The following is a 9,121-nucleotide window of genomic DNA, read 5'->3' as shown; positions in this document are numbered from 1 at the left end:
CAATCTAGCAGTTCAAAAGCACACCAGTGCAAGTAGATAAATCGGTACCGCTGTGGCAGGAAGGTAAACGGTGTTTCCGTGCTCTCTGGTTTCCGTCACAGTGTTCCATTGTGCCAGAAGCGATTTAGTCATGCTGGCCACATGACCTGGAAGGCTGTCTGAGGACAAACACCGGCTCCCTCGGCCTGAAAGCGAGATGAGCGCCGCAACCCCATAGTTGCCTTCGACTGGACTTAACCATCCAGGGGACCTTTACCTTTTAAAAGCCCCCCCCCCAATTAAATGAACCATGAAATGGGTCAAAAGGAGCCCAGGCACCTCTCCTTATAATTAAACACTGAGGAGACTATTTCTAACAAACATAAGCTTTAGATAAGAACTGTACGTGATATAAGGATTCTGAATTGAAATGCAGAAGACCAATGTTTATTCTATCCCTTTGTTTAAAAATAAACATTTGTTGTTGTTTAGTCGTTTAGTCGTGTCCGACTCTTCGTGACCCCATGGACCAGAGCACGCCAGGCCTTCCTGTCTTCCACTGCCTCCCGCAGTTTGGTCAGACTCATGTTTGTAGCTTCGAAGACACTATCCAACCATCTCGTCCTCTGTCGTCCCCTTCTCCTTGTGCCCTCCATCTTTCCCAACATCAGGGTCTTTTCCAGGGAGTCTTCTCTTCTCATGAGGTGGCCAAAGTATTGGAGCCTCAGCTTCACGATCTGTCCTTCCAGTGAGCACTCAGGGCTGATTTCCTTAAGAATGGATCGGTTTGTTCTTCTTGCAGTCCATGGGACTCTCAAGAGTCTCCTCCAGCACCATAATTCAAAGGAATCAATTCTTCGGCGATCTGCCTTCTTTATGGTCCAGCTCTCGCTTCCATACATCACTACTGGGAAAACCATAGCTTTTACTATACGGACCTTTGTTGGCAAGGTGATGTCTCTACTTTTTAAGATGCTGTCTAGGTTTGTCATTGCTTTCCTCCCAAGAAGCAGGCGTCTCTTAATTTCGTGGCTGCTGACACCATCTGCAGTGATCATGGAGCCCAAGAAAGTAAAATCTCTCACTGCCTCCATTTCTTCTCCTTCTATTTGCCAGGAGGTGATGGGACCAGTGGCCATGATCTTCGTTTTTTTGATGTTGAGCTTCAGACCATATTTTGCGCTCTCCTCTTTCACCCTCAATAAAAGCTTCTTTAATTCCTCCTCACTTTCTGCCATCAAGGTTGTGTCATCTGCATATCTGAGGTTGTTGATATTTCTTCCGGCAATCTTAATTCCGGCTTCGGATTCATCCAGCCCAGCCTTTCGCATGATGAATTCTGCATATAAGTTAAATAAGCAGGGAGACAATATACAGCCTTGTCGTACTCCTTTCCCAATTTTGAACCAATCAGTTGTTCCATATCCAGTTCTAACTGTAGCTTCTTGTCCCACATAGAGATTTCTCAGGAGACAGATGAGGTGATCAGGCACTCCCATTTCTTTAAGAGCTTGCCATAGTTTGCTGTGGTCGACACAGTCAAAGGCTTTTGCATAGTCAATGAAGCAGAAGTAGATGTCTTTCTGGAACTCTCTAGCTTTCTCCATAATCCAGCGCATGTTTGCAATTTGGTCTCTGGTTCCTCTGCCTCTTCTAAATCCAGCTTGCACTTCTGGGAGTTCTCGGTCCACATACTGCTTGAGCCTTCCTTGTAGAATTTTAAGCATAACCTTGCTAGCGTGTGAAATGAGTGAAATTGTGCGGTAGTTGGAGCATTCTTTGGCACTGCCCTTCTTTGGGATTGGGATGTAGACTGATCTTCTCCAATCCTCTGGCCACTGCTGAGTTTTCCAAACTTGCTGGCATATTGAGTGTAGCACCTTAACAGCATCATCTTTTAAAATTTTAAATAGTTCAGCTGGAATACCATCACTTCCACTGGCCTTGTTATTTGCAGTGCTTTCTAAGGCCCATTTAACTTCACTCTCCAGGATGTCTGGCTCAAGGTCAGCAACCCCACTACCTGGGGTGTACGAGACATCCATATCTTTCTGGTATAATTCCTCTGTGTATTCTTGCCACCTCTTCTTGATGTCTTCTGCTTCTGTTAGGTCCTTACCACTTTTGTCCTTTATTATGGTAATCTTTGAACGAAATGTTCCTTTCATATCTCCAATTTTCTTGAACAGATCTCTGGTTCTTCCCATTCTGTTGTTTTCCTCTATTTCTTTGCATTGCTCATTTAAGACGGCCTTCTTATCTCTCCTTGCTATTTTTTGGAAATCTGCATTCAATTTCCTGTATCTTTCTCTATCTCCCTCGCATTTTGCTTGCTTTCTCTCCCCCGCTATTTGTAAGGCCTCGTTGGACAGCCACTTTGCTTTCTTGCATTTCCTTTTCATTGGGATGGTTTTCGTTGCTGCCTCCTGTATAATGTTGCGAGCCTCCATCCATAGTTCTTCAGGCACTCTGTCCAGCAGATCTAAATCCTTAAACCTGTTCCTCACTTCCACTGTGTATTCATAAGGGATTTGATTTAGATTGTATCTTACCGGCCCAGTGGTTTTTCCTACTTTCTTCAGTTTAAGCTTGAATTTTGCTATAAGAAGCTGATGATCTGAGCCACAGTCAGCTCCAGGTCTTGTTTTTGCTGACTGTATCGAGCTTCTCCATCTTTGGCTGCAGAGAATATAATCAATCTGATTTCGATGCTGCCCATCTGGTGATGTCCACGTGTAGAGTCGTCTCTTGTGTTGTTGGAAAAGTGTGTTTGTGATGACCAGCTTGTTCTCTTGACAGAACTCTATTAGCCTTTGCCCTGCTTCATTTTGCTCTCCAAGGCCAAACTTGCCAGTTGTTCCTTTTATCTCTTGGTTCCCTACTTTAGCATTCCAATCTCCTATAATGAGAAGAACATCCTTCTTTGGTGTCACTTCTATAAGGTGTTGTAAGTCTTCATAGAATTGGTCAATTTCAGTTTCTTCCGCACCAGTAGTTGGTGCATAAACTTGGATTACTGTTATGTTAAAAGGTCTGCCTTGGATTCGTATCGAGATCATTCTATCATTTTTGAGATTGCAACCCAGTACTGCTTTCGCAACTCTTTTGTTGACTATGAGGGCCACTCCATTTCTTTTGCGGGTTTCTTGCCCACAGTAGTAGATATGATGGTCATCCGAACTAAATTCGCCCATTCCCGTCCATATTAGCTCACTGATGCCCAGGATGTCAATATTTATTCTTGCCATCTCATTTTTGACCACATCCAACTTACCCAGGTTCATGGTTCTTACATTCCAGGTTCCTATGCAATATTTTTCTTTACAGCATTGGACTTTCCTTTCGCTTCCAGGCATATCCGCAACTGAACGTCCTTTCGGCTTTAGCCCAGCCGCTTCATCAGCTCTGGATCTACTTGTACTTGTCCTCCGCTCTTCCCCAGTAGCATGTTGGACGCCTTCTGACCTGAGGGGCTCATCTTCCAGCGTCATAACTTTTATATGCCTGTTGTCTTTGTCCATGGAGTTTTCTTGGCAGGGATACTGGAGTGGCTTGCCGGTTCCTCCTCCAGGTGGATCACGTTTTGGTCAAAACTCTCCACTATGACCTGTTCATCTTGGGTGCCCTGCTCGGCATAGTTCATAGCTTCTCTGAGTTCTTCAAGCCCCTTCGCCACGGCAAGGCAGTGATCCATGAAGGGGAAAAAATAAACATAGAAAATAGAAAAAATAAAACATAGAAAAAATAAACATAGAACTGTTCATTTGAAGGGGGAAAGAGCAAAATAAATTCTATTTACAACGCAGAAAAACTGACACCATTATGTCCTGGGGAGTGAGGAATCCTATAGGTTTATTTTCTACAAAGTTAATTTGAATTGTAATCCAGATATTGCTTTTAAAAACAAGCTATTTCTGTGGTTAAAACAGAGTTGCACATCTTTCGTCTTTGAGTTGCTAACAGTAATATATTTATCTTAAAAAGGAGTAATACTTTTTAACCCAGTTCAGCATCTACTTAACGCTTTCCTTATCTTCATGTTTATGTCACCTCAGCATCGGTGTCACTTCCTTTTGCGGCCAGATTGAAGTAGCTCTTACTTCCCTTCCCAATGATAAGAACCCTTTCGGAGAAAACGAAAATGTTTTAAAATTGCCCTCTACCCTTTGTTCTTGATATCTATCTATTGAACTGTGCCCCCACTGATCCTTCGGTTTTAAATGCAGACGCATGTGTCTCACAGGAATAGTTGCCCAGGAATATTGGAAGCTGCCCAATCAGACCACTGGTTCATAAGAGCACAAGAGCCCTTCTGGATCAGGCCAATGACCCATTTAGGTCAGCATCCTGTTCTCACAGTAGCCAACCAGATGGCTATGGGAAGCCTGAAAACAGGAGCTCAGCACAACAGACCTCTCCACTCTGCTCCAGTCCAGCTGGTATTCAGAACCATACTGCCTCTGACAGTGGAGGTAGAACATAGTCATTGTGGCTAGTAGCCATTGGTTGCCTCGTCCTGCATGAATTTGTCCGATCCTCTTTTGTGCCAGGCCACCTGAGAGGGAGGGGAAAGAGAATGAGCTTCCTTCTTTACCTCTTTCTGTCCACCACTGCTATCCCTCACCACTTGGTAAATTTTCAAGGGTGAGTTTGTTTGGGTGATTGTGGGGGCTGGAACGGGATGAACCTATGTACCCCACATTGTCTTGACTTGTCCGATAAAAACAGTTGCAAACTCATAGCTCCCTAAGTCATAGCACCATTCTCCAGCAAACCACAGGGCTCCGTTTCAATAAATGTTGGTCCACACAATTAGCAGGATATGTATGGTATGTGTGAAGAGCTACTGTACTGGTGCATCAACACAACTACTTCCTGTTTCTCTTCTATCATTGGGGCAATGTGTAGGAGTTCGAATGTATCTGAATGAATTTGATTTTATGGTTTGAGAGTTTGAGAGCCTCTCTCTCTACAGAGTTTGAGAGTTAGGAGACTCTCTCTCTACAGAGCAGCCTTCCCTGGGTGTCTTTTGGAGGTTTTGGATTCAACTGCTATCAGCCAGCATGTGATGATGGGCTTTGTAGTCCAAAACACAATGGGAGCACCAGGTTGGGGAAGTATGATATAGGGTCTATATGATACTGATGATTAATAGTAATAATAGCAACAGAAGATGTACCCTACCCCCCTCCCTAGCTCCCTAACAAACATTGCATATCCTGGCATTGTAAGAGAGGCATTGCTCTATCAATACAATTGCCCTTGGGATGTCACTGGGAATTTTACGAAGAAGAGAAAAACGTTTCTGAAAAAGCTGTTATATAAGTCAAGAAAAGAACTTAATACGATTGCGCTCGCATTGTCTGCACTTTGAATGAGCCGTCACAATGTCAATCAAATGTCTAATGCTGAGAAACCTTACAATGTCAATGCGAGTGCTGATGTCAATGGCAGATTCCCTATTAATGTATGGGACCCCAGCTTTATCAGGTGCCAAAAAAAGTATTTTCCTCTCTCTTGAATATTCAAATAGTTGCTGCTTGTCCACTGACTCACCCACCACCCATAAATCTCAGCCAAAGAACACCTAGCCACTTCAAATGTTAGGCATACAAACTTAAAAGCTTGTCTGAAAGTGTAAAACTGAGGATGTGATTATACTGTTACTTGGGATTTGTCTGATCAAGTTTGACTGCCTATAGTAAAATGATTCACACAATACCAAGCAACACGAAATTACTGTGACCTCTTACTCTAATGCTTTGTGTGTCCCAGAAATATTTATTTTATTTCATAAAATTTATATATTGCTTGATTATTATTTTTTAAAACACACACACCTTTGAAGCCGTTTACTACAAGAATAAAACTATAAGATTGTCAGTAAAAACAGCTATTTAAAACATGCAAATATAATTAAAATCAGTGCTAATCTAAAAACAAATTAAAACAGATGCCAACAATCTACATAACTGGGTAGGCTTGTCTAAACAAAAAAAAAGTTTTTTTAGCAGACGCCAAAAAGAGTACAGTGAATGTGCCTGCCTGGTGTCAGTATCAAATGTTAAATGCTGAACATAAAATACCTCATCAGTAGTTCAGCCATCCATATTTATTTATTGGATTTCCTTTTTTATACGGCCTTTTGTGCCTGTTTGTCTTTCTAGAAACCTATGGTTTCCATTGCTCCCAGTGGGAGGGAAATTATGCCAGCTCCAACACTGGCATAGTTCCTTCCACTGCTCTGGGACAGTGTTGAGGGAACAGAAGGGTTGGTTATAGAACTGTAGACTTAGTCCAGAGTTGGAAGGAACCCCAAGGGCCATCTTGGGGTTCCTTCCAACTAGGCAGGAATCTCAGCTAAGGCATCCATGACAGATGACCATCCAAACTGCTAAAAAAAGCCTCCAAGGAAGGAGAGTTCATAGCTTTCCCGGGGAGTCTGTTTCACTGTCCAACAGCTCTTACTGTCAGAAAGTTCTTTCTGATGTTTAGTCAGAATCTCCTTTCTTGTACTTTGAAAGCATTGGTTCGGGTCCTACTCTCCGGAGCAGGAGAAAACAAGCATGCTCCATCTTCCATGTGAGAGCCCTTGATATATTTGAATAGGGCTGTCATATCTCCTCTCGGTCTCCTCTTTTCCAGGCAAAACATACCCAGCTCCTTCAAGTGCTCCTCATAAGGCTTGGTTTCCACACCTTCCATCATCTTGGTTGCGCACATTCCTGCTTGTCAATATCCTTCTTAAATTGTGGTGTCCAGAACTGGACATGGTATTCCAGGTGTGGTCTGACCAAGGCAGAATAGAGCAGTACTATTACTTCCCTTGATCTGGATGCTAGACGTCTGTTGATGCAGCCTAGAACAGCATTCACTTTTTTGCTGCTGCAACACACTGTTGACTCATGTTCAGCTTGTGCTCTATTAAGACCCCTAGATCACTTTCACATGTACTATTAATAAGCCAGGTGCCTGTCCCTCCCCCAATCTTATATTTGTGAAGTTGGTTCTTCCTGCATGCCCTTGGTATGGCCTACTCCCCCCCTTTATCCTTTTGGTATTGGAGTCCTACCATCAGAGGAACACCAGCCAGTTGGCCACTGTGGCAATCAGTCTTTGGGATTAGATAACCCAGGTGGGCTCATCTTCCATTCTCTGTTGGAAGGGGTCTTCTTCCACATAAAAGAGTTGAAGAATGGGGACCCCTGAAGTCCAGCCCATAATGTGTTTTATGGCTTATTACTGTCCCCTCTTCCATCCTTGTGACATACACTGGGAGCATCAAATCCACATAAAGCCAGCACGCATATCAAAACTAATACATTTCGCATCAGGTAAAAGACACGATGCCTAACCTTGCCCTTCTGTTTTCATCCAACTCTCGTTTCTGTTCAGCTTAATTAAGGAATGAATTAATAGGGACAAAGAGGTGGGTAAATCTCCATTGCTTCACCTCCCTATTGCTTTTAAGCAACATGTGCATTTGCGACTGGGTGTAAAGAGTGGCATGTTTCATCTCCAGAGGTGACATTGCCTCGCTCCTTGAGGCATGAGTGTTATTCCAGAGAGCCCATGCCTCTCCATCAAATCCAAAATGGAAAGAGCTCTTAGGCTTAGAGTAGTATGCGCAATTGCCTGAAAGAGAGGGGAGAAAGGAAGAGCAGCTTTCTGGAGATAATGTCAGCCCATCAGCATTAGGCAATAATGGAGAATGGATTCCTCATCCTTCTTCCCTTTAAGACAGCTGTGGGTGATACATCTCTTGGCAGTGTCAACCTAATCTAAGTTATCCCCATTGTCAGGCTCCTCAAATAGCACCTGTCCATGGTCAAAATTTATGTTGGGAAAACCTTAATGTAAGCTTTTAATAAGATGAAAAATTTAGCAATATGCTGTTATCTGGAGATGATATATTTTATATACAGGAGACATCTTTAATTAGCTCTGCTGTAGTCAAATTGGCTTGTAGGGGAGCTAGCAAGGCCTATCTTCCAATCAAGCATTCCTCTTTCTCCTCTTAATCATGGGTATCACATGAAATAAGATGCATATTAATGTTCCTTGTGATTAAGGTGGCTCGTCCAGATCCATTTTGATAGGACTGATAAAATCTTAAGTTTTCACTGGTCAGTATTTTATTTTTTTAAGATACATGCACACACTCAAATCTTCATTATTAAATAAATATTAAGATGAGTTTACCAGAGCCTTTTATAGAACTAGCGGAAACATGAAATGTCTGTGTGATGGGCTGGTGACAAGCAGGCCTGATCTCTGTCCTTGTTCCACCTCCACACAAGCTGGAAGTAAACATAGCTGGGCCAGAGGTAGAATCAGGCAGGGACGGGCAAATAAAAAGACCCACCTAGCATATAAAGAAAGCAAGATATAAACTAGTGGTGCATGCTGTTCCCTGGAGAGAATGTTCCAGAACCGAGGTGCCACAATTGAAAAGGTCCCAGGCCAACAGAAGGAGCCAATGAAGGAGATATTAGCAGCCAAGTAAGCTTGTAGTTCAGCAACATCTGGAGTGCTACAGAGTCTTAAAACAACACCTTGAATTGAGTCCTAGGTAGCTAGGAGGGCAGGGTAGCAGTGCTTGTTCCTGTGAAACAGTGTCTCTTGATAGATGTTTGCAAAGACCTCCACTTTTAGAGTCACCTAAAAAAGTAAACAAAACACACCATACTATGTGTTCCATAGGACAAGCTAAGTCCTATGGAACATGGTTATCCCACCAACCTCCAAGAAAGCTCAGGCTTACAAAGTTATTGTATCCCCCACAACAGCCCTGAAAGATAGGTGAGGCTAAGAAAGAGTGAGTGGCCCAAGGTGAGTGGGGACTTCAACCTAGGTCACCCTGAACTTACCATTACATCACCTTGGAGTAAGCCCCATTTGATTCAATGGAACTGACTTCTAGGTAGATACAGTTAGGATTTTGCTGTAAATCTAATCTTGCCCAGATGTACTTCTCAGTACAAAGGATTTGGGGATAATTCATATAACCATGCCAAATTCTTAGGTCACAAACACACCATACATTTAAAGCACATTTATTATGCCACTCTTATGCCTCAAAGTATCATGGGAAGTTATGAGGAGGGTCTCCTAATAACTCTCAGCTTCCTTAGCAACAGTT

Source organism: Podarcis cretensis, assembly GCF_951804945.1.
Source record: "Podarcis cretensis genome assembly, chromosome: 2".
NCBI lineage: Eukaryota > Metazoa > Chordata > Lepidosauria > Squamata > Lacertidae > Podarcis > Podarcis cretensis.
This window is presented reverse-complemented; position numbering follows the sequence as displayed.